This window comes from Lactuca sativa, chromosome 6 (genome assembly GCF_002870075.4).
Source record: "Lactuca sativa cultivar Salinas chromosome 6, Lsat_Salinas_v11, whole genome shotgun sequence".
Taxonomy (NCBI): Eukaryota; Viridiplantae; Streptophyta; class Magnoliopsida; order Asterales; family Asteraceae; genus Lactuca; species Lactuca sativa.
In genome coordinates, this window is record NC_056628.2 from 44,483,126 (window position 1) to 44,489,125 (window position 6,000).

The following is a 6,000-nucleotide window of genomic DNA, read 5'->3' on the forward strand; positions in this document are numbered from 1 at the left end:
TGTATATGTCGACATGTTATGTGTGGTTGGGTTGAGGAGGACCATTATAGACTGAAAGGCAAGAGTTCCAGGGTGGGCCAGATATACTGAAGGCCTGAGAGGCATACCAATAAGGCCGAATTCCCGGAGAATCGTCTAGATGAGCTGAATACCTGGTGAGGCGGTCCAGTTATGTTGAAGGTTCCATGAGTGGTCCAGATAGTCTGTAGGCTGGCACCGCAGTCCAGTCAGGCTGAGCACTCTGTACGCATGTTGTTGTTTGTTATGTATATGTGGTGGTACTTTGGGGGCACTCAATAAGCTTCATGCTTACAGTTTCAGTTTATTGTTTTAGTTACTTCTGAGAACCATGACAAGGTGGTGGTGTGACCCTACACATCGTTGCTTTTATGACTGATTGGATCTTGGGAGACTCTGATTTTAAATAATGTTTTGAAAACAATGGTTTTGTAGAAACTTTTTTTTAGTAAATGGGTTGTTTTGAAAAGTTTAAAATTTATGTGATTTTATGATATTATAACTTGGTATCAGAGCCTTGGTTTGAGTGAATTAGAGGAACATCTTTGGGAATCCAATTTTAATATAAGGAATTGCAATGGTCTTAAAAATGATTTTTTTTAAATTGTTTTCAAATAATCAAGAAAGGATGGGATGTGTACAATCAGTCGTAGCCAGTAAGTAGACCCCAAGTTATCACATTGTTATTTTGTATTATGTTATGGTAGAACAGAGTGCTAGTGATAAGCTAGGGATATTTAGGAATTGCATGATAGAATTGTCTGATTATTTGATGCCTGATATCCTAGGGTTCTTTCTTATATGAATTTGACATGATTATTGTAACTGCTTAGTCTATGCATGATAGTTGTACATAACTAAGATTCTATAGCCTAAGAATGTTTGGTTTAGCCTTATTCATGTTCTTGTATAATGAAGTGCTTAGGGTAGAATCATGTATTCGAATGCCTATAGGATCCATCATTATATATGATTAGCATGCATGAGTGGCTATAGGGTTGGTAGAAGTTTCATGAGTGGATGCAGTTCACAACAGGTCAACATGAGGAATCATTAGCCGCTCTTGAGAGAGTGAGGAAAAGATGAATGTGTATCCTAGATGCTTGAGCCTAGAGGTCAGGAATTTCGTTTGAGGATTTGCGCAGGATTTAATGTTCGGTGAGATGCCTTTGAATGCCTGTTGTTTGAGATTTTAGAGTTGCATGCTAGTATGTATTTCATATGATTAGGTACAATAGCATGAATAGGTGGAATGCCGGTTAGACTTTCTGATCTCTAAATGTTGCTTACTTTGTGCTTTGTGGAACTCTTAGTGATGTGAGTTAACCATTAAGTGAATATGTTAAGTCACATGTTGCAAAGGTTAAATAATCTCAAAGTGATGGATTTAACTCTGCTTCACAGCTCTCGTTTAATTCTAACTGTTGTAGGGTTGAGTCTGTTACTAGAAGGATTATTTAAACTTTGTTATATGTGATTGGATTCATCGAGTGGTTAGCTGAAATTAATAGGGGTTCTTCAGTAGCTGATAGTAGGGGAGGTGGGGAATCCTATGGGAGCCTAGAAAGCATTTGAGTGTGGTTGTTATGCTATTGAGCAGGTATTGGGAGTATTATTATGATTAGGTGGCTTAGAGGACCCGTGATGCTTGAGGAAAGTATGGATAGGAGTGGAAGGTAGTATCTGACCCGTACTACTAAAAGCACATGATCCATACCCAAATTGAGGAAAATTTTGGGGACTCTAAGGGCAAGTCGGGGAAGATATCATGGTTTGATACCATTATTTGTGGCAGTGGTTCCATTTCTATTGATCTTTCGGTTATGTTTGTTCAGGCATGAGGATGGGTTTAGTAATTGTTTTGGGCCTCAATAGTGATGTCATTTTGGGTTGAATGGTGTAGACCAGGTGAGTCTTTTGGTTTTGAAGTCTCAATGCCTTGCTCGAGGCCATGTATTTGATCGATTTGACGATGACAGCTAGAAAGTTGAGCGGTTGACAAATAGATTGGAATGTCGCTATCTATGGCGAGGATTATGTCCTGATAGTTTTTCGAGAAAGAGTGAGCAGGTTTGAGACATTCAGAGTTGGGAGGTAAACCTAGCTTGGGGGCTAGTTGGCTGCGATGTTTGGCGGTAGTATGACAACATAGGAATACACAAGAGGATTGATGTGGTTTGGATGCGTAGTTATGTGATCAAGGGTCTGTTTTCTTTGGATATAGGTAGGTCAGGTACCATATTGACGTTTGGGATTGTAGGCAAAGAGTGGATGTTTGAATTATAAGTCGGTGTTTTGCTTACGCATTTGCCTAAAATCCTTAATCTTAAGGTGGTTAGGATTGGAAAATTTTTGAGATTTTCATCTGAAATTCATGATCACTTAGGGTTGCTTGGTCCTTATCTGGAAGATCATCTTGTGTATGTTACACCATCCAAAAGTCAGGGATGGTTTGTACTTTGTTGAGCCAGTTTGAGATATGGTTGGTGCAACACCATTTGGTGATAATTTGAACCCTAAGTGGGGGAGAATTAGGTATTATGCTTGGAGGATCATTGATCTATTTGAGTTTGTGGTGTTGGAGGAATGGTTCATAGGGATCTACGGTGCGAGTATGAGGGATTCCGGTAAAAGATTTGGTCAACTCAGGGGTGTAGAATAAGAGGCTCGGATGTATATGCTCAAGAGATATACGAGTTATCTCATAGCAGGAAGTAGTTTGTCAAGGAGTGTGTCGTAGTCATTGGTTCCTTTTTGGGATGCCAATGAGTGGACGAGAAGGCGCTCGGATCACTCAGGTTGAGTATTGGCTGTTGAGGAAATTGTTAGGTTGTTGTATTAATTGCTATTTACAGTCTAGACGGGGCAGTTGTCGATCAGTAAATCAGTTTCAGAGAAGGGTATGTCCAGATCCACATGGGTTTTAGGTTAGGTAGGTGGTTGAGTCAAAGCGGAGAAGGAGACTAAGTCATCGGTCGTGCCGGGATTTATTTCCTACTTCCAGCTGAATGAGGACCACACAGCCGTCAACCCTGCTGGAAGTGCTTTCTAGATCCAATCTCCTGGTCTTTCGTTTGCTATTCGAATGTCTGGACCAGTAGAAATGTACGAAAGGTGGTCTTGTCCTTTCCTTTACAACTAGTAGCTAGTAGCTCCGTCGTTGATCCCTCCTCTTCCCGACCGGTTGTGACTCGTATGTCCAGCCAACGACTATCGATTCCTTCGCTGTATTAAGTGTCAATGTGTTCTCGATCATTTGTCATTTCATACATCATTAAAGAAGATCTTTTTTGGAAGTTTTGGGTGTATTTTGTGGTAATTTCATCAGATATTGTTGTGAGGGGTGTGTGGACTGGTCAAGATAACAATGGAGTACCTGGTTCGAATCATATGCACAGATCTTTTTTTGGGTTATAGTTTTTGAATTGGAAAAAGAGTATGATTTTTTGCTCCATTCTTGGGTCGTGTGCGACCATGTTTTCGTCGGATTTTGAATTAGTTGTAGCTTGTTCTGTGAAAGGAATTGTGCGTGGTAAAAAGATATGCCATTGTTGCGCTCGGTTAGCTTTGAAAGGGACGTTGTTTGGATTCCTACAAGGAAGTGAGTTGATGGTTGAGTATCTTTAGACCCGGTAGTCATTTGATTGGGCTCTTAGGTTTTGGATCATTAGTCTTTAGCATGGTGAGATGCAGAGCGTGGTTCTTGGATTTAGAAGACTCAGTAACCAACTGGTTTGGATAAAGTGAGCAGCTAAGGTTTGCTAGGAGTATCAGTCATGCATCAGAAAGTCTCTTGCAAAGTGTTTGCATTATAAATTTCATTGGTTCGTGAGCTATTATTTGGGGTTTGGTTATCAAGGGTGGGTATCAGTTGTGAATTTCTTGAGTGATTTTGCGGGTGGGGTTACACCTGAGCTGATAAGGGTTGGATGCAATGTGAAAAATTCTTGGGTTGATCATCTCTACTCGTAAGAACAGTGGCTGGTAATGGCATTCCAGGGAGTCAAGGGTTTATTTAAGGTTTTTGGTACATCTTATGGATTTGGAATTGGTTGAATTCGCGATCAGAATGTTTTGAGTATCTTTTCAGCATGTTTTTGTGGTGTCCTAGTCAGAGACTAAGGGTAGGTTCGATGAAAGGATGATCATCATTCATAGGGTAAGGTTTCTGAGAACAGACGGATAGGTTCCCGATTTTGAGAAGTATAGTATTGAGGATGATTTGTGATTATAGTACTAAGAGTCCCCGGTTTGTGTGGTTTTCTATGGAAGTTGGGTCATGCAGTTAGGGAAAGAAAGAAAATTGTTGCGTTGGGCATTTTCAAGTTATTGGGTTGTTTCTTGGCAATTGGGGTTTCCGAGTGGTCTCTCTAGTTTTATGTATACGAGACCTTGATTCTGAAATGTTTAAAGGGGATTTATAGAATATGTTGGAGTTGTTTTAGAAATCATAACCGAGACGGATTTCGAGGACAAAATCTAATTTAAGTGGGGGAGAATTGTAACATCCTGTTTCCTGTTATTTCTGGGTCGTGGACCGAAAGTCAATTGTGTAAGGCTTTGGGCCTTGAGGAGGGAAATTTTAGTCCTTGTGGAAGGGGTAATGTTAGTTAATAGATTTTACCCTTGAATTGTGTTTTAGTCCAAGATAATTAGATGATATTTTAGAGCTCTTCAATACCTTTCCGTGGATATAAAGAACTTCGAAAACGGAGTTGGAATGAAGAAGTTATGACTGTTTGAAGTTAGGAGATTTTTGGGCCAACCACGTATGCAGGGCGTACGGGGAGTACGCAGGGCATACTAGGAAATCCCTAGTATGTTGGGCATACTCAACATATACGTTAGGCGTACTAGGGCATCCCTAGTACGTTGGGCGTAAATTTTGTATGTAGGGCATACATGATCAATGCCCAAACCCTATTTTCGTGGTTTGAGCCATATTTAAGCTCATTATCTCCCCCCTCCCTCCAAACCATTCCATTCTTAACCTCCACCTCTCTAACACCCTCTCTTGAAACCCTAACCCTAGATTGAGCCTTGTGAGCAAAAATAAGGTGTTTTTAAGCGCTTTGGAGTGCTCTTGGAGCACCTTGGAGAAGAAGGAACTCACTACAGAAGTGTTGGTTGCATTAGAGCTTGTAGATCCAGACTTTTTTCACCATGATCTTTCTTCTAGAGGTATAAAGTTTGAATCTTGATGATGGTATTGTTAGATGTAGCTATTTATGGGTGTTATGATCTTTTGGTCACTTTAAGTGCATAAAGTTTAGATCTTGAAAGTTTGTGGCCTTTTTATGGATAAAGTTGGAAAGTTTATCCATCTAAACATCATTTTGATTCAGATATGAAGGTTAGAGACTTAGACTTAATGGATTAAGTTGAAAAGATGCAGTTTTTGGGTCCTTTTGAGACTTAAAGACTAGATCCTGTTTGTTGGGACCATTCTAATGGATAAAGTTGGAAACTTTATCCATTATGGAGCTATTATGAACCATAAAAATACGATCTTGAGTGTTTTATGTAAGCCATGCATATGTTAGATGGTCTTATTGGGTTAAAAACATAGGCTTTTGGACATTAAGCACTTTATAGTCATGCAAAGTCATAAATTTGGAAACTTTATGACTTAGGACATCATTTTGCGATTGGATCTGAGTTTTGGACAGAAGGGCTTAATGGAATAAGCTCTTAATGAAGTTTTGGGATTGGGCGGCATAAGTTGGGCATACCTGGAGGTACACTGCATGTACAAGGTGAACGCCCCGTAAGTTGGTCAAACACCGAGTACGCCCTGCGTACAGAAGAGTACACCCAGCATACTCGACTGATTCGACTCGATCGGGTTGGCTCGACTGGGGTGTTGATTTTGACCTTAAATTTAACTTTGACGAAGTTGACCTAGGTGTATTTTGGATTGTATTTGACAATTGGTCATTTAGATGGATAGGTGGCAGTTAAAGATGAGATTCAGAGTCGAGA